At 45.3% G+C, this 20,704-nt stretch overlaps 1 protein-coding gene and 1 non-coding gene across 2 annotated transcripts in view; both read right to left on the bottom strand.

The window, feature by feature from the left end:
- Nucleotides 1-20,704, bottom strand: part of ASAH2 (N-acylsphingosine amidohydrolase 2) — a 114,613-nt gene that overhangs the window by 83,186 nt on the left and 10,723 nt on the right. The window lies entirely within an intron of this gene.
- LOC114210380 (U6 spliceosomal RNA) lies at nt 20,101-20,208 on the bottom strand. Its single transcript, XR_003609520.1, has one exon. It is a non-coding gene; the product is annotated as a U6 spliceosomal RNA (small nuclear RNA).

Below are 20,704 nucleotides of genomic sequence, written 5' to 3'. Positions count from 1 at the left end.
ACCCCCCAAGAAGCAAGAAAAATCTCAAATAAACAACCTAACCTTACATTTAAAGGAGCCAGAAGAACAAACAAAACCCCAAACTGGCAGAAGGAAGGAAATAATAAAGATCAGAGCAGCAATAAATGATATAAAAACTAAAAAATCAATAGAACAGATCAATGAAACCAGGAACCTGTTCTTTGAAAAGATCAACAAAGTTGATAAGCATCTAGCTAAACACATAAGAAAAAAAGGAGAGAGTGAGAGGACCCAAATAAATAAAATCACACATGAAAGAGGAAAAATAAACAACTGACACCACAGAAATACAAAGAATTACGTGAGATTATGAAATATTACATGCCAACAAACTGGACAACCTATAAGAAATGGGTAAATTCCTAGAAACATGTAATCTACCAAAATTGAAGCAGGAAGAAATAGAACATTTGAATAGACTAATTACCAGCAATGAAATTGAATCAGTAATCAAAAAACTCGCAAGAAACAGAAGTCCAGGACCAGATGGCTTCACATGTGAATTCTACCAAACATTTAAAGAAGGGTTAATACCTATTTTTTTCAACTATTCCAAAAAATAGAAAAGGAAGGAAAACTTCCAAATTCATTCTATGAGACTAGCAATAGCCTAATACCAGAACCAAATAAAGACATAACAAAAAATAAAAATAAAAAAGGAGAGAACTACTGGTCAATATCTCTAATGAACACAAATGCAAAAATCTCAACGAAATACAAGCAATAACTGAATCCAACAATACATTAAAAAAATCATACACCACGATCAAGTGGAATTTATTTCCAGCATGCAATTGTGGTTCAATATTCACAAAACAATCAGCATGATATGTTATATCAATAAGAGAAACAGTAAAAACCATATGATCATTTCAGTAGATGCAGAAAAAAGGTTTGACAAAGTACAACAACCATTCGTGATGAAAACCCTCAACAGAGTAGGTCTAGAGGAAACATATTTCAGCATAATTAAGGCCATATATGAAAAGCCCACAGAAAAAATTATCCTTGATAGGGAAAAACTGAATCCTTTTCCCCTAAGGTCAGGAACACGGCAGGGATGTCCACTCTCACCACTGTTGTTCAACATAGTACTAGAAGTCCTAGCCTCAGCAATCAGACAACAAAAAGAAATCAAAGGCCTCCAAATCGGCAAAGAGGAAGTCAAACTCTCACTCTTTGCAGATGACATGATACTCTATGTGGAAAGCCCAAAAACTCCACCCCAAAATTGCTAGAACTCATACGGGAAATCAGCAACATGTCAGGATAGCAATCAATGCACAGAAATCAGTTGCATTTCTATACACTAACCATGAGACAGAAGAAAGAGAAATTAAGAAGTCGATCCCATTTACAACTGCACCAAAAACCATAAGATATGCAACCAACTAACCAAAGAGGTAAAAGATCTGTACTCAGAAAACTATAGAACACTCATGAAAGATTGAGGAAGACACAAAGAAACGGAAAAATGTTCCATGCTCAGGGACTGCAAGAACACATATTGTTAAAATGTCTATGCTACCTAGAGATACTGACACATTCAATGCAATCCCTATCAAAATACCATCAACTTTTTACACAGAGCTGGAACAAATAAGCCTAAAATTTGAATGGAACCAGAAAAGATACCGAATAGCCAGCCAGAGGAATGCTGAAAAAGAAAACCAAAGCCGATGGCATCACAATTCCAAGCTTCGAGTTACCTTACGAAGTTGTAGTAATCAAAACAGTATGGTACTGGCACAAAAACAGACACATAGATCAATAGAACAGAATAAAAAACCCAGAAATAAGCCCACAATTATATGGTCAATTAATCTTTGACAAAGGAGAAATAAATATCCGATGAGGAAAAGATGTTCTCTTTAATAAATGGTATTAGGAAAACTGGACAGCAATGTGCAAAATAATGAAACTGTACCATTTTCTTTCACCATATACAAAAAATAAACTCAAAATGGATTAAAGACCTAAATGTGAGACCTGAAACCACAAAAATCCTAGAAGAGAGCACAGGCAGTAAAATTCTCTGACACTGGCGGCTGTAGCAACATTTCTCTAGATAGGTCTCTTGAGGCAAGGGAAATAAAAGTAAAAATGAACTATTGGGACTACATCAAAATAGAAAGCTTCTGCACAGTGAAGGAAACAACCAATAAAACTAAAAGGCAACCTAAGGAATGTGAGAAGATATTAGCCAATGACATACCTGATAAAGGGTTAGTATCAAAAATATATAAAGAATTTATGCAATTAACACCCAAAAAAACACATAATCCAATTAAAAATGGGTAGAAAACGTAAACAGACATTTCTCCAAAGAAGACATCCAGATGGCCAACACATACATGAAAAGATGCTCAACATCACTTGACATCAGGGAAATGCAACGCAAAACCACAATGAGCTATCACCTCACACCTCAGAATGGCTAAAATAAAAAACACAAGAAACAGCAAATGTTGGTGACGATATGGAGAAAAAGGAACCCTCTTGCCCTGTAGGTGGGAATGCAAACTGGTAGAGCCACTGTGGAAAACAGTATGGAGTTTCCTCAAAAAGTTAAAAATAGAATTACCATACAATTCAGGAATCACACCACTGGTATTTAACCCCCCCCCCCAAAATGTAAAAACAGTAATCCAAAGGAATGCATGTACTCTGTTTATTAATGCATTATTTAGAGTAGCCAAATTATGGAAGCAGCCTAAGTGTCCATCAATAAATGAATGGATAAAGAAGATGTGGTATATATACACAACGGAATATCATTCAGCCATTAAGCAGAATTTTGCCATTTGCAACAATATGGATGGACCTAGAGAGTATTATGCCAAGCAAAATAAGTCAGAGAGAGACAAATACCACCTGATTCCACTCATGTGGAATTTAAGAAACAAAACAAAAAAGGGGGGGAGGGGGGGAGAGAAAAACAAACCAACAAACCAACTTGTAAGTACAGAGCTCAAACTGATGGCTACCAGAGGGGAGGGAGGTGGGTGGATGTATAGGGGGAATAAATACCGTATTATCCTTTGATAGAACCTGAGGGGAGAGGACCAAGAGAAGCAGAAAATTTGCTTCGATCAAAGTCTAGCCTGACTCAATGTTCTCTCTGGCCAATGGGAGAAAGGACAACCAAGTGGAGCTTGACACGAAAGCATTTTGTCTTTCTTGTTTTGGGCAGAACCAAGCCTGAGGAGGAAGCCCGCCTGGTGAAAATTGCTTTCTTCCTTGCCCAGAGCAAATACACTGGCAACGATTCACAGGGATTTCCCCCCCCCATTAGATAGTAGCCAAAAAGCAAGGGGGGAGGGCAACTGGACCCCCCCACCCCCCCCCACCCCACAACCCATGCTGGAGAGTGAACACATGCTGTTTCTCACGTTCTCTCTTGCTCTCATTTGTCTGGCTCATTCCCAGGGACAATCTACTTAAGATTCAGGAGGGTGGGGAGAGAAAAAATTCTTGCTCGTGTATACCCACCTGGAGGAATAATAATGCCTGTGGGAGGACTTAACATCCTGGCTTTTCATTGGTTTGGGGTGGTGATAAGGGTTAGGTGGCACCAGAAATGCCCAGGCTGAAAGGGGGTAGCTCATGAAAGGAGAGGGGTGTCTGATGTTCCCTCTGCTGTGTGGAGGCCAGGACCAAGTCTGTGTGTGAACCAGAAGCTGAGGCAGCGTTTGTATCGCGAGGGGCTGAGTTTAGGGTGGGCAGCTCCCCGCTGAGGGAAGTGAGTACTCCAGAAGTGCAAGGGGCCAGCCCCGACTTCTCTCATAATTCTCAGAGAGACCTCCAGAGCTCAATGATGGGGGGAAGCCAGACTGGAATCTTGAGCTTGTGGGAGCCAAAGATCCAACTGAGATACAGAGCCAAGACAGGGCCAGGCAGTGATGGAATCTAAGCTAATGCAGATGAGATACAACTGCAAGGGGGGTTGATGGTCTTGGGCAAAGACTCCGATCCCCTACAGAGTTTGTGACTCCATTTTATGGGTCAGTAGATGAAAGGGACTGGCATGGATTGGGCTGACCAATCATGCCAGGACACGAAGGACAACACCAATGTACTGAGCTGTTCCTACGTAGGCATTTATCAAGCCAGCACAAGGAGGACAGTCACCTTCAAAAAATAAAAATAAAAAATAAAATAACATGAATGGCCTGAACTCATCATATGCTCCAGACACCGTCCTAAAACATTACGTGAGTTGTCTCATTGAGTACCCACAGCCATATTCTGAGGACGGCGCTGTTCCTATCCCCATTCTACATTCCAATTAAAAAGAAAAATAGAGTCCAAGAGAAGTGAAACAGTTAGCCAAAGGTTATATTGCCAGTAAAAATCAAGCATCTGTCCCTTACTCTAGCTGCCTGATACTCTTAGAGTAACAGTGACATAGTGTCTACAAAGCAGTCAAAATCACAAAGCTAAGAAGAAATCAGAGATTTCGACTCAGGATGGTGGGAAGAGGTAAGGATTCCACGGTTGCTCCCTGCAGATAGAGAAATTTCAGTACTTGCCTAAGGTCATGGTGATGGAGCCTGGAAGCCCTCATCCATATCTGGTCCTTTGCTCTTTTGTGGGCATACAGGGAGCTCATGCTCTCTGGGCCCCTGGTAGTCACTGGTCAATGGGTCAATGACATGTGTCACTTGCAGATTGAAGTATTTAGTGCAGAGGCATTTAGAGGGGATGTGCGTTCTCCGTGATCAATGGAGAACCTCTGCTCTGCTCTGGTGACCCTGATAACTGCCTGTTCCAGAAGATAGGTTACATGATCCCTGAGTCACCGCTTGGAAGAAACCTACTCCAGAGAGACATCGGACCAGGAGTGCACTTGCAGAAGCCAGAAGTAAATGCTTCTGTGTTAAGCAACGATTTTTCCAGAGCAAGCCCCCTACCCATTTTGATGAACATAGCCACCAGATTAACACCAGTTCATGAAGAGGACTCCTTAAATCTTGTATCTTCTTTGACATTTCTTTCAGTCCAATAAGTGCCACAAATCAGAGAAGGAGACAAACCATTTGAGACTCTTTACTCTGGGAAACAAACTGAGGGTTGCGGAAGGGGAGGTGGGTGGGGGGATGGGGTGACTGGGTGATGGGCATTAAGGAGGGCACGTAATGTGATGAGCACTGGGTGTTATACGCAACTAATGAATCACTGAACATTATATCAAAAGCTAATGGTATAGTTTTTGGCTATATCAATTAATTGAATTTAAACTTAAAAAATCAAATGGTTTTATTCCTGGATGACCACATAAAGAGAAATGAAATTTGACCCCTATCTCACGCCACTCACAGAAATTAACTCAAAATGGATTAAAGACTTAAACCTAAGACCTGAAACTGTGAAACTCCTACAAGAAATGTCAGGGAAGAAGCTCCTTAACATTAGCCTTGGCAATGATTTTTGTGAATATGATGCAAAAAGTACAAGCAACAGGTGGGATTACTCCAGACGAAAACTTCTGCCCAACAAAGGAAACCAGCAACAAAATGAAAAGGCCACCTACAGAATGGGAGAAAACATTTGCAAACCATATGTCAGCTAAGGGATTAATCCAAAATATATAAAGAACTCCTATAACTCAATAGCAAAAAAACAAATAATCCAATTAAAAAGTGGGCAGAAGAACCAGACATTTTTTTCCAAAGAAGACACCCAAATGATGAACCGTACGTGAAAAGATGCTCAACGTTACATTTCATAATATACTAAAATCTCTCTAATTCAGTCTCAACTCTTAACACATAAATACAAGTGGGAAGTAAATATAAAATGTCTCCAGGTCACAGAAAATTATGAAATAAAGTCTGCATTTTACCTGTGCAGAACTTGTTGACTTTTAATTGACAAACAGTTCTAACCAGCCATTCTTTTTCTTCCAATCACAGAAAACTGGAAAACTCCAGGTCTCTAGAAGCAGGCACACAGATGATAAGAGTAGCAAGTAAAGGAGGTTCCAGAGACAGTGACTCAGCCATGACAATGATCAGTAGTCAGAGCGACAACCTGAATTTTTGCTTAATAATCTCTAACACAGCAGGAGAATGTGTAACAGATTTGAAAACATTCCCTTCAAGATTTTTTTTAGAGCTTGGGGTTTAAAAGAAAACAGTCCCAAGTTTTAAAGCTGTCAAAAATACATATAGAGAGAGATAGAGACAAAGAGATAACTAGACTAATCCGTTTTGAATGCTATTGTGATTTGGGGAAACTTTTTATTTGTTTGTTTATTTATTTATGTATGTATTTATGTATTTATATTACTTATTTATATCTGCATTTTGCTTAACCATATTAAAATGTATTGCCATGATGGTGTATTACTTTTGTGATACAAAGGTATTTTTTTTCAATGGATGAACACAGATGTGAAAAAGTCACCTAGAGTAACCTAATTTCCAATGAAGCTGAAAAAGGAGGTGTCAACTCTGCTAGTCTCTTCTTATGTATTCTTAAATGAAGAATAACCACTACAAAAAGGAGAGTTCCTGTTCCTTCCTTTGGCTTTAGGAGGTAGACTGTGTCCACTTCAGACTCCATCTTGGTTGAACTCCTAAGTCGGATGTCTGATCCCAAGGGACTTTTAGAAATAATGAGGCAACAACTAATTTAGTCAAGCCTAATGGAACAGAGCAAGTTCTACCTGCTTATTCATTTCACTAATCAGAAAACAGACTGAGCTGCCTTTCATGCCCTGGTAAACTGAACTTTGGATGCACCATAAGAGATAAAGGTTCTTCTGAACTGGATTATTAAGTTGGTATTCACATAAGAGAATTGATACCACCAAGCGGCATAGAGCTGTGACCACGTTCTTAAGCCTGTTGCCTCATAAATGAGTCCAAAGGTAGAGGCATAATTGGAGACTAGCATGTTTTCCATTCCAGTGTGTTAAGTTCAGGGTTGATAAGTTCAAAAGATTTAACTACTGGTTCAGCCCGAGCCCTGACCAATTCGAACAGAGATGTCAGGGTAAACAACTGGTATACCTATGGCAGTGCGTTCCTGCCGAACATCAATGAGTTCTAAGCCTTGTAAATAGAGTAGGTAATCACAAAAGTAATCGATTAATTCTTTAGAAAGGCTCTGCAAACCGTTCGGAAAGAGACCACAAATAGTAGGTTTTACACAGACCCTTCTGAGCACCATTAAAGGGGAAAAACATCAGAAAACCGGCATGTTCCTGACAGCATTGCTGGGTGAGGAGGCTACCTCCAGCCAAACCACAATGTCTGCCATAATGAAAATGAATTAGGAGACGGAAGATAACATCTGGCTCTAGTTGAGGCAGGTGATAAGCCAAATTACCCTTGAAAACCCTTTGGAGGGAGAAAAAACAAACTCAACTCGGAGAGGAGAAAAATGAGATTATGAGCAATGCTTCAAATCTTGCCGGGAAGAGAGAAGCTGCCTCCCATCAGCAGGCAGAACTGGGTGAGCGGACACATTTATCAGCAGCTTACCTAAGTGTTGAGTGTTTTATAGCGGGTAAGCAGCTGAGCGAAACTCACAGACACAGCAGTGCCACACAGATTTGATGATAAATGAGGAAACGAAGGCCCAATATTGATGCATCTTTCCATTTCTTTTAGTGAACATTTAGTAACATGGGGCTTATCTTAAATTTCTTGATTTTCAAATGTAGGCGAACAAGGTTTTAAAAAAACATTGTATCATTCACTCTACGTGGGACAAATTGAACATATGCAGGCCACGAGTTACAGCCTCTGATTTAATCCATCATTTAAATATATTCCTCAAGCATCTACCAAGTCCCAGATACTGTGCAGGACCCAAAGAATGTAATTTCTAAGACAAAATTCCTGCCTTCAAAAAGCTTACAGTCTCATGTAAGATAGAGATGATTGCCAAGTAATTATAACACAGGACTCTGTGGGCCTCTTGGGTACCTAACAGGGAACCCTGACCCAGACTCAAAAGGGGTCAGAGATGGCTTTGCCAAGGAAGTGATATCTAAGTGGAGTTCAGAAAGGTAGCTATTAACCTAATATATCAGTTAGCATCGGCTGCGTAACAAACCACTCCAAAGCTTAAAAGCTGGAGGTAACAATTTGTTTAGGTCATGATTCTGGGGGCTAGTCGTGTGGCCGGGCCAACGGGGCAGTTCCGCTGAGCTGGGGCTTGCAGATGCATTAACAGAGAGCTGCTGGGCTGGTTAGGATTTGGCTGGAGCTGCTGGTTTAGGATGGCTTCTACTGGACAGCCCATCTCTGGTTCACATGGTCCATCATCCTCCTACAGGCTGGCCCAGCGTTGTTCACGTGGCAGCTGGGCCAGTTTCCAAGAAAACGAGTGGAAACGCGCAAGCCAGGCTCTGTACTGACACGTCGTGACTTCTGCTGCATTGTCCTGACCAAAGCAAGTCGAGGGCCCAGCCCAGATTCAAGGGGAAGAGAAATGGTCTCCACCTCTTGACGAGAAGTCACATTGCAGAAGGCGTAGATTCAGGGGAAGGTGGAGAACCGTGGCCATTCTGGCCATCTACCTCCCCTGATCAGGAGGCAGGGCATGTGCAAAGCTGTCTGCTGTTACAAGGGCAGAGAAGACAAATGGAGTACTGAGGAAAAACGTGACAAGGGTGGTCAGAAGAGGTCAGTTCATGAAGGTCCTACCATGCATGCAGCCCGGTGAAATGGATTTTTTTAATCAAAACATATTAAAAATTGGATTAAAAAAACCTTTCTCTCTGCTGATTATATGGGGGAATACAAGACAGGTGCAAAATAGATAGAATGCAAGGTTTGACATAAGCATCTTAAAAAACGTTCTGGGGGCTTGCAAAAAGGATAGATCATATCTAGTTTGACAAATCAAGGAAGGCTTCATGAAGGAGATGGAATTGAAGCCAAACTTTGAAGGACAAAACAGATTTTACCAGGTAGAGATGTGGATGCTAACGTATCAGCGTTCACCCAAGTGCAGGGGAAGGGAAGCCCCAAATATATATGACAGCAAGCAGTGTGGTTTGGCTACACCGAGGGCAGCCGTACACAGTCTTCTTCTACCTTAACTTTCTGGAAGATGATGTTCCTATGTGACACTCGCACATTCATACCCCAGGTATGCCAGAGTTAGGACAGGCTATAGTGTCACAGAAGATGGTCAGCTCTCTGGCGGTAACCCCACCCTCTCTTGCCCACTGGTCCATTGTGACACTGGGCTTGAGATCCACTAATGTAGGCTTTGTTGGGGAGCAATAAAAGAGGCAGCTGAGGGGATAAGTGGATGTTCTAAAATGCCAGGTTGGGGGGGGTGGCGCCTGGGTGGCTCAGTCTGGGACGGCTCGGATGCTCAGTTGAGCATCTGCCTTCGGCTCAGGTCATGATCTCAGGGTCTTGGGATCGAGCCCCACTTCGGGCTCCCTGCTCAGCGGGGAGTCTGCTACTCCCTCTCCCTCTGCCCTGACCCCCAGCCCCCCACTCATGCTCTCTCTCCCTCTCTTCTCAAATAAATAAAATCTTTAAAAATAAATAAATAAATACAATGCCAGGTTGAGGGATCTTAACTTAGTAAATGCAAGAAAGGGTCCCTGAATGTTTTTGAGTAGGTAAAAACATAAACAGAGCTGCTTATTGCCAATATTCACTATGAAAATGGAGTGAAATAAGCAGGGTGAGGCTCAAAGAGACGCTCCTTTCTCATCTCCCAGTCATAGGCGACATCACTAACCGACCAAAGGACTTCTTCTTGAGACCCTCCAGATTTGTCCTTGCTTAATGCTCTAATGCTGTAGAGGGTGGAGCTGATAAGCAAATTGGAACCTGATGGCCACGGTGGGGCTGGAGACAGGCAGCCATTTAAGAGGGGAGACCCCACTTGGGAGGGAAGCAGAGCCAAGGTGGTATTCTGGGGTTGGCAGTGCAAAGGAGAACTGCATTAAAGAAGTGGGGGTTATCCCCCTAGGATTTGCCACTCGGATTGGTCAAGGTGGGAAAAGAAGAAGAAGAAGAGGGGAAATCAAACATCACTCCAGTGTTTTAAGGTTGGGAGAGACTTGTGGTGCCACACCGGAAGAAGAAAGTTGGGAAAACCAACTGTGCAGTGGAGAAGAAAATGGATTCAGTTTGAGTCGTGGGTATAAATACCAGGCGCAAAAGCACCAGGGTGAGGGCGGAGGCTAACACGTGTAACTGCCACACAAAACAAAAATGTCATGAATGTTGCCTTCCTTCCAAGATTCCAGCAACATTGGAAAAGGGTGTGTGGGAGAGAAAAACACGTCTGGTTTCTTCTAAGAATGTTACAACATTGTTCAAGATTCCTAGTGGAACCCAGAAGAGGAAGAAAGGTGACAAGTCGGCTTGTAAGAGTTTTGTTTTTCTTTTGCCTAAGGAAAGGTTGGAAAGAAGGACTTCTGGGTACTGGCCAGGGCGGCACCTGTTGAACCTTGAACTTCCTGGGTCCATCCTTCAACCTCCACTTTGCGTCTGAATGGAGTCCTGGCTTCATGAAACGTAGTAAACTTGCTCAAATTATGAGATCTGTCGTTCTGCTGCCTCTAAATTGAGATTGTTGTTCACGCGACAAAAGTAGGGGCTCGTGTTCAGAGGAGAGGAGCTGAATTTCTAGTCACCCATCTTGCAGGGAGATGGTAAAGAAGGGTGGCTTAAGAGGATGGGTTCTTTTTTTTTTTATTTTTTTATTGTTATGTTAATCACTATATATTACGTCATTAGTTTTTGGTGCAGTGTTCCATGATTCATTGTTTGTTCATAACACCCAGTGCTCCACGCAGAACATGCCCTCTTAATACCCATCACCAGGCTAACCCATCCCTCCACCCCCCTCCCCTCTAGAACCCTCAGTTTGTTTTTCAGAGTCCATCATCTCTCCTGGTTCGTCTCCCCCTCTGACTTACTCCCCTTCATTCTTCCTCTCCTGTTATCTTCTTCTTGTTCTTTTTTCTTAACATATGTTGCATTATTTGTTTCAGAAGTACAGGTCTGTGATTCAACAGTCTTACACAATGCACAGCACTCACCGTAGCACATAACCTCCCCGATGTCTATCACCCAGCCACCCCATCCCTCCCACCCCCCACCACTCCAGCAACCCTCAGTTTGTTTCCTGAGATTAAGAATTCCTCATATCAGTGAGGTCATGTGATACATGTCTTTCTCTGATTGACTTATTTCACTCAGCATAACACCCTCCAGTTAAGAGGATGGGTTCTTGATTAAGATTTCTTGAGTTCACATCCCAGCAATGCCCTCACCAAAGGCATCGATGCATCAATTTCCTCATCTTAAATTGGAGATTATACTTGTAGGCATCTCTTCCCGTGGTTGTGAGGATTCACGGAGAATCAGGTGTACTTAATGACTAAATCTGATTGCTTCACAATGCCCTTTCTTTTTTTTTTTGTATAGACACCTATTAAGGGCTAACGAATAATTCCTCTTCTATGGTAGTATCACGCACGGGAAGTTCTCATCTTCTAGAAGGAACATTTCCTTTGGTTTAGCATGACCAGAGGAGAAACTTCAAGGATCTATCAATGAATGAATGCCCCTATAAAGGAAGTTCTCAGCAGCTTCCCCACTCTCTGAGATCTGAAGTCAGCCTGGCCATAGAGTTCATCAGTGTGGAGTGCCAGTCATACCCAGGCTCCATGGATATGACGTTAGGGAGATGAACTTCAGCAAATGATCTTCTACATTAGGGCTTGGAAAATTTCTTATTTCTACTTGTATTAACCCCTAATGGTAAATGAGCTGGAAACGGATTACACTTAACTCTTACACTTCAGCTGCAAAGATTTCCTTATAAATTCGTCCTCTTGTAAGTATAGTAACAAAGATGGCGTTATGTGATTCAATTAACATAGTTCAGGGGTCAGAGCATTTCGGAAGGTAGTAGCATCCCCTGTTTTTGGGTTTTTTTTTTTCCCTCCTAATGCCTTAAACCAGCACATCATTTCTTTATCAAAGATTTTTCTGCGACAAATATTGGCAGTGGTGTGTGTTGCTCTCTAGGAATAAAAAGCCTGGGTGTTTGTACCATTTGCCAATTTCTGTGATGTAAATACTCTCACCATGGTTGACTTCAAGACACTGAAGAGCGAGGTTGGGCAGTCTCCACGCAACTGGCTGAACTTTCCTTAACACCCCATTGTCACTGGACCAAATGGCTCTCAAGCCGCCCCTGAGACATTTGAGTACAATCTAAGATAACAGTGTCATCTTGGAGCCAGGGAGGAAATGGGGAGCAGGAATTGAGACTGGATATTCCAGGTGGCGGTGGAAACCACATCCAGCTGGTACACACTGCTTTGTTTTGTATCATAAATAATCATAAATACGCTTTGACGTGTATCTTTTTGTTAGCTGCTCTTCCCAGACCAAGCCCGTCTGCAAGAGCAATCAGGGAATGTGGATAGCAATAACAACAATAATGAAAACAGTCCCCGGAGATTCTCCGGGGCCCTGAGGGACCTCATTTCTTGGCAGAATCCTAAGAAGCTCATTAGCATGCATTAAAATTCTCCGGCATGGTCACCAGTGCGAGTCTCTGCGCTGCCCTCTAGTGGTTTCAATGGCTGCCATAATCTTAGTGGTGGATGACTACCCGCTGACCACATTGTCCCCTTCCCCTCAAGTGTTTTAATGTCACTAAAACTGTCCTCAGTAAGGTGTGAGGAGACGCTTCAGGACCATGGATACAAGGGTAATTGGACTCCACTCTTCTGGAGAAATTGGGACAAATGCCCGCATGCTGAATGGGAAAATAGGTGGGTGGGGCAACTTAAGAGTCACAGCCAAAAGGGTCCCTTGCTTCAGGAAGTCTGGGTATCAAAGTTCCTTCCCTGTCAGGTGATCCTTGACGTTCAAATCTAGTGATATGAGGTGCTTCTCCACCTCCTGCTTAACAGTCTTGATCCTAAGACCGGGTAATTCACCAAGTCTAAGTTTTTATTACCATTTTTTCCAAAATACCCATCCCACCCCGGTGCTAGTAGAACTTCCGGTGCCTGCCCTGAGAGGTGGTCCAGATTCGCTTGGTTTCCTCCCTCTCTCTCCCAACAGTGTATTTGCGCTAGAGATTTGGTAAGCTCTCCATTTTTCTCACCTACCCTCGACCTTGTAGCGGTCTCAGCAGAGAAGTAGGGACTTCTTTCTCTGTAAGGAAAAGGAAGAGACTGCCAAAGTTCTCACTGCAGAAAGGCTTTGGAAAGGTGCCTACTTGGAAGAACATTCAGAGCCAGCTCCTGGCATCTCTGCTTTAACCAATGAGGCAAGGTTTCCAGGTGGGTCACCTCACAGCACTAACGATTGCCTTTTGGTAAAGGTGATGGGGCTGGGCATGATGGCATGCCTCTCCCCATCCTCCTAGTTTACAGGATTGTGAAACCAGTAGAGAGAGTGTGTGATATTGCCGTGAAAACTGCAGAGGGCTGAAAAGATGCTAATTCTCAGAACAGTGATCCCCCACATAGAGTGAATGGCTGACCCCATTTCTTCCTCCTAAGCTGTATACACTCTTCCAGGCTGGTACTTACTATTTAATGAGTGTGTATCTCTCCACTAAATCTGCTGTCAGAGCCTATCCTACGTCTGTCTGCAGTACCAGAGCCAGTCCAGATATCTACACACCAGATCCCAATTTTACAAACAAAGCAAATGAGGCTCAAGGAAGTTCAACGAGCTAATGCGTCGCAGACAGGGGATTTGAACTCACATCTGTTGACTCCTGATGCAGTGAACATACCAGGCTGATCATCAAAGTCATCGACGTCAGTTATTGGTGGCTGATGCCGCAGTGACAGGACAGACGTGGAAGGAGGACTCGATCAGTCATGCCTCTGTAATGAAGCCTTCATAAAAACCCAAAAGGATGGGGTTTGCAGAGCTTCTAGGTTGGTAAACACGTGGAGATTTGGGGGAGTGGTGAACCTGGAGAGGGGAGGGAGGCTCGGCATCCCTTCTCCACACCTGTATCCGTCTGTTCCTGAATTAGATCCTTTTATGATAAACTGGTAATCTAGTTAAAAAAAATGGGGGAGGATGGCAGCTGGGTGGCTCAGTTGGCTAAGCGTCCGATCCGTGATTTCTGCTCGGGTCATGATCTGAGGGTCATGGGATCCAGCCCCGTGTCAGGCTCCACACCCAGCTTAGGATTCTTTCTCTCTCTCTCTCTCTCTCCCCCCCTCCCTCCCTCTTCTTCCTCTGCCCCACCCCCACCTCTTAAAAAAAAAAAGATTGGCGATGCAATGAGATCCAAACCTTGCCTAAGTCCCTATAATCCTTGGAAGTTCCATCCGAACCAAATTTTTGAGGGTAGTTCCAATCTACTCAGAATTCCAACTATTTTGTGAGCAATAGAATAGAGTCATCCAAAGGGATGGGAAGACCAGGGCGACCCGGTCGAGTAGACTCATTACAAGAACCAGGATCCTCAAAGTGATTTCAGGTCACACTGCAGACACCTGAGGTGGCAGTTTTCAGGCTGTAAGCAAGGCAAAGACCACCTCCGAAAACATGCTCTCACTCAGGCATGGGGTAAATTCGGAGAAGTTTGCTTCTTAAGACTGCTAATACGAACCTTGCCGTTCAAAATGGGCCAGGAAAATGGGTTTCTGCCACTCGACTTCACCAACTCAGCAAATAACTCTTCAAACCAAATCCCTATCCCTGAATGTAGATCTGAAGACTGACAGAAAGAACAGCAAAAAGAGCCCTTTTGACCTCCCCCGCTCTGATGCTCACATTCAAATGACCTGAACTCCCAGCCCTGGAATGCAGACGGAATTAAGGAAACCTGGCACGGCCACGGCCAGGGAAACATAAATGAGGCTGAAGAGGCTGCTCCCCTCCCCTCCCCCATCCCTATGACTCATTTTCCCCCAAGAAACAGGAGGTTCAATAAACACCAGATTCTGTTGGCAACCACGAAGCACGGTTGCTCCGTCCTCTGGGGAGAGAGCAAAACACCATCCATCAAAGCCCGGCTACGTACCTAGACCGGCTGTTGTTTGTTCCAGGCGGCATGTCAGTCCTTCTGGGGAGCGCCAGGACCCAGCTCTGCTGAGCGGTGCTGCATGCTAAGTCCCGGAGGCCACTGCGCTAGCCCAGGGAGCCGGGCTGCCGACTTAACTACTTGTGTGCTGACTCACACCCCGGGCAGAACGCACCCCAGCTGAGCCTGTTTGTGGAAAAACCCGGCACCAGCCCTGGGAGATCACACCTGGAGCTCGTCACTTTGCACCGTGCACACACACACACACACACACACACACACACACACACACACACGCTCGGGCACACCTGCTTCTCCCGTTTGATTTGGAAAAGAGTACATTTTGTCTCCACCGCCCCCACCACCCAGCACCCAGCGGAGACTCGGCAGGACAGATCCCCCCCGGAGATGTGAGTTTGGGTCATTTTGAATGAAGGACTTAAGTTCTGGACCGGGGGATGGCCCACTTGTCTAGAAAGGTTGTAACTACATAAAGAAATTGATAGTAGTCATTTAAAGTTGGGAGTTTAGGGAAGCAAATAAAGCAGTGTTTCCATTGTCCCCCGGGGCCTTCCCAGGACAAAACCAAACGTCCTGCAGTATGGCCTCTGTGCTAGTCTCCGTGGCTTCTAGAATCCCTAGGGAAAAAGTGTGTTCTTCCCACTGTTTGGGCCCAGGTATCAGCGGCAGGGAAAAGAAAGCAAAGACTTTGAATGTTCGATCTGTTCTTGGAAGTCGGCGACATTCCACCCATGTCCCCACACAGCAAGCCCAAAAGCCTCGACTTCTTAAAGCTGGGGCCTCTTCTCCAGTGATTCTCCGTTGGGACCCTTGGAGCAGCAGCTACGGGGACGGAAACTTGCCTCTTGGCCCAGGGCCAGTCCCTGGCTTTCTCCAGGTGTCTCGGAGTCCACCCTGGGACTCCTGGAGGTAGGAGTTGGGTGCAAGGCAGGGAGGAGGGTGGGGTGGGGCCGGTGGATTGTTGAAGGCAGGCAGGAGATGAACAAACAGCCACGTGGGGAGCTGGGCCAGGACTTAGCACAGCTTCCGTCTGCAGCCCACTGACCCAGGCGGCCAAGATGCCGGCTGAGGTTTATGAGCTACAAATTGGGCTCCAAGGCTCTGGGGCCTCCCTTGCCTAAAGTGCATCTACCTTGGGGGCCTCTGAGCTGCAGCGTAGGGAGTGCACATCCACTGGGGCACAGAACACAGCATGCAGACTGAATGTGTAATAATAATAATAATAATAATAATAGTGTTAATAATAGCAGCGGGCTCTGTGTTCAATGCTTCCCGACTGCCAGCAAATGTGCTGAATGCTGTACATACAGATGCTCTGTAGCAAAGGACCGCTAGCTCTTCCGCAAACTCTGTGTTCCTCGCTCCACCCTGGTGTCCCCTGCCATCGGGAGTGGCCATTAACTGAGGTCTGGCCAATGGAGAGGGAGCAGAAGTGACCTGCACCAATGCGTCCTTGGCCCATAATGCCTTCCCACGTGAGCTCCTCCAGACTGCAGCACAGATTTGGAGGGAGGTATCCGCAGTGACCTTGGATGTCACAGAAAGAAGAAGGTGGAAAACCTCCATCAGCCTGAATGACCACATAGAGCTGCTGACCTTTGCAATTACTTTTAAATTATGGGGGGAAAAATGGGTACAAAGCTAAAAATGTGTTTTTCAAAATTCCCTTAGGGATACGTAAGCAAACCGGTTTAAACACCGCCTGTCTACAGAATAAAGACTAGACTCCTAAACCAGGTATTCGCACTCACCTAGCCAAGCCTTTGCATTTGGCTTTGACATTTCTCCTTGTCGGTCTCCCACTTGGGCACATGGGTCTCTTGATGGTTCCTAAACGTACCTGCCCTGTCCTACCCCTGCTCAAACTTTCATCCTCAAAATACTTTCCCAATTACTACCCCCCCCCCCCGCCGCTTAACTGAGTCATACCTCCCCGAGGCAGCTCACAAACACAGCTGCAAATTCTTTGACCTTCCATTGGTGGAAAAGTGGGGATCTGTGTCATCTCCCCCCGAAAGCTGGGTGGGCTTGTGACTGCCCATAATAACCAGAGAACACGGAAACTCTGCCCTGTGACTTCTGAGTCTGGGTCACAAAGGCCATGTGTCACTTCTATGTTTCCTGGAGCACTCGCTCTTGAAACTGCTCAAAAAACAAAATTCAACTGAGTACATTTTAAAGATCTTACTGGCTTGATTCCGTGACTCATGTAATGGGCAGCATCCCATGTGGCAGAGAAAGTAGCTCCGTGTAATGTCATTACATAATAATGAATGAATATGTGAATCAGGAAGGACGCTACCCATGTAGCAGGAGGCGTATCTCTAACTGTAAGGTAGAGAACTAGGGTCTGGGGCAGGTGGCGCTGCCTACCTGGTTCTGCTCTTTCTGGGCACCACACCCTTGACTGTAATGGTCAGATAGTACTTCTGCAGCCCAGCATTTACTCATGTGTTTCTTAAATGCCTACTATTCGCCAAGCCTACTCTTTTAGGCCAAAACAAAGTCTTAAGCATCTTCCCAGGATGCTTCCATTCTAAATAGGAGGAGACAGACAAAAAATAAAATTAAATGTGATCTGTTAGGTGATACATGCTAAGAAGAAGAAGAAAGCAAAATAAGAGGTGAGCGAAGGTTGTTGAACATGGTGTAATCAGAGAAGCCCTCTCTGATAGGCACCTGAAGGAAGTGGGAGAAAGGACAAGCCGTGTTTATGCCCGAGGAAAAGCATTCCTGGAAAAAGGAGGGGCACACGTAAAGATCCCCAGATAAGAATGTGCTTGCTGGGTGGAAGAAGGAGCAGATGGCCAGGGTGGCCTGAGCAGAGAGGCCAAGACAGGAGCAGCTGATGTGCTGTCCATGTCCATGGGGTGGACGTGCAGGGGATGGCAGTCGGGAAGGGCTGAAGGACTTTTGACGTTGCTGTGTCATGGATGGGACGTCATCAGACATCTATGGGCAGAGCGGTGGCACGATCTGGCCTCTGGAGAGCTTTCCAGTGTATCTGTCTCCCTGGTTCCATCGGGAACACACGCTGCAGAGAAGCGGGTCGAGAAGCAGACAAGGTAGAGGCTTTCACGACACCCAACCAAGAGCCGGGGACGAAGGGCTGGAGATGGAGATGATGCGAAGCGGTCCGAACAGGGGTGTGTCTGAAGGCAGAGCCAACAGGATTTCCTGTCGGACTTACAAGGGTGGGAGAAAGATGGGAGGCAAGAGTGATTTCACCGCCTTCTGGGCTGAAGACCCGGTAGAGCGCCATCGACCTTGGCTGAGACAGGGAACCGTGTGAGAGACGTGGATTTGGTTAAAGAGAACCAAGCCTTGGGTTTTTCTGCAAAACATCTCTGGAGACATTCTTTAGCTCAGGACCTTATGAACACGGCTTGCTGAGATTGGCTGGGGAGTAAGCCACCATCTGCAAAGTCAGTGACAGGAGAAAATATATTCCAAAGGGTGATGGCTTTTCAGTGGCACAGAGTGGACACTTTTTCTTTTGATGGTTATGTAGTGGCTTTGATGTGAATTAGAAATGTAAATTATAGAGTGAGGCTAAAGACATTTTTTTTTAAAGGAACTCACTGAAGGGAAAATGCTGATTAAAAATAGTACAAATGATAAATAGTTATGGGGAAAAATCATGTCACTATGCACTAATGGATGAACTTTGGGAAATACTGGTATACGATTTAATATCCAATTAATGTAAGTATCGCTAGAGGTCAGTTTCCGAGAAGAGAAGCTTTAGCTATTGACTCTGTTCTGATTTGTCCAAATTTTTCTTCATCTACAGTTGGCTAATGGTCTTCCAGTCTCCATGATCCACACCGCCCACCCCCGCCGCCCCGCTACATTTTTATTTCCACCTGAGGTCCACTTGGCAGTGGTGCGTCCTAGACCAAAAACCTGAAATCGCATTTGTAGCTGATTCTCACTCTGTGTTCATATGTAATTGTTCAAAGTGTATTCTAATTGGAGGTCTTACAATTGGATGGATGTCTCCACGGGAATACGCTTTCCCTCACAAACCCTGCACAAAGCCACTTGACACCTTGATCCCCCCATGTGGGGCCAGCTGAGCGCTGCAGGCAGCTCTGCGCAGGGACCCAGCAGGTGGCCCCCTCTGGGTCTAACCCCAGTGACACGGGTGATCTGCGGTGCTCCCGCTGACGGTGCTCCATGGGAAGCATCCCTTCCTGCGTAGGGTGGAAACTGGAAAGACATTATCCCCTAAACCCCAGAACATGAGCCCCCTTAATACATGGAAGCCCTTTACGTTCCACCCCCAGAACGGCCCTAGGAAGTAGCTACCATCATTCGACCCACTTCACAAATAAAACAACAGCCGAGGCCCGAGTAGACACACGTCCAAAGTCACATGGGGCTTATTTCCTGGCCTACCCCATTTCGGCCGGTCCCATGGGGACCAGGGGCTTGCGGCGGGGCGACTCTGTGACAGTGGGTGTCTCCCTCCTGCTCACCGTGCACCCCAGGACATGCCGAGGGACACTCGGTGGAGGCTCAGCTAACGCGACGGCTCGGCCTTGCACAACGACCTGGGCAAGCGGAGCGGGATTTAGAGAGACTATGGGAGCAAAACCCGCGTGGACGGAGTGGCTGCAGGAGGAGGTGGGGGGCCTGGGGAGACTGGGAGAGGGCAAGGGGCTTTCCCAAGGGGAAGTCTGACTTCGTTTTTGTGGGGCACTCCTTACATGTTTGGTGGGATGCGCCAGTGAACTCAACTGGGCCTCAACTGTTAGGTTTGCACTTGTAATTTTGATCGCCTGTGGTATGGCCCCTTTCCCCGAGGCTGCCGCGTTACAGGTCACGCTGTTCCTCCACCTGGAGGCCAGTCACTAACCTATATCCGGTTTGTGGGAATTATTCTGTATGCGCTTTTCTGTATGTATGTGATACTTCAGTAGTTTTATAAAAATATTTTTACTCTATACATTTTTTAAGTTAAATTTTGTCCATTAATGTATGGTGCAATGTTGGTTTCCGGAGTAGAATTCAGTGATTCATCACTTCCATACGACACCCGGTGCACGCCTCAAAAATATGGAACACTGCATGACTTTTCACGTCACCCTGGCTCGGGGGCCATCCTAATCTTCTCTGTACCGTTCCAACTTTTAGTGTATGTGCTGCCGAAGGGAGCACAACTCTATACGTTTTTTTTAAAAGAATCTCTGATTCAGGGATGCCTGGGTGGCTCAGTGGGTTAAGCATATGCCTTTGGTTCAGGTCATGATCCCGGGGTCCTGGGATCGAGCCCCGCATCGGGCTCCCTGCTCCGCGGGGAGCTTGCCTCTCCGCCTCTCCTCTGCCCCCCGCCCCCACTTGTGCTCTCTGTGTATCAAATGAATAAAATCTTTAAAAAATTAAATAAAAAAAATAAAAGAATCTCTGATTCAAACTGTCTTAAATAACAAGGAATGTTATTAGGTCACATAACTCCAAGGAAGGCAGCCCTGCAGCTGGTGACACCAAGGTCTAATTTGTCACAGATGACCCTGTTCCTTTCCATGTGTCAGCTCTGTCCTCAGGGCTGCAGACGTCTGGGCATCTTATCTAGACACAACCTTGCCCAAAGGAAGGGTTTGTTTCTTTGTTTTGTTTTTACCGGGGTGGGGGGGGTCTCTTTTTAAGAGCAAGG

This window comes from Eumetopias jubatus, unplaced genomic scaffold (assembly GCF_037043125.1).
Source record: "Eumetopias jubatus isolate StellerSeaLion01/CBP00866 unplaced genomic scaffold, mEumJub1_p1.0 scaffold_17, whole genome shotgun sequence".
In the NCBI taxonomy this organism is placed as follows: domain Eukaryota; kingdom Metazoa; phylum Chordata; class Mammalia; order Carnivora; family Otariidae; genus Eumetopias; species Eumetopias jubatus.
Note: the sequence above shows the minus strand (reverse complement) of the source record. Positions and strands in the feature narration are given on the sequence as shown.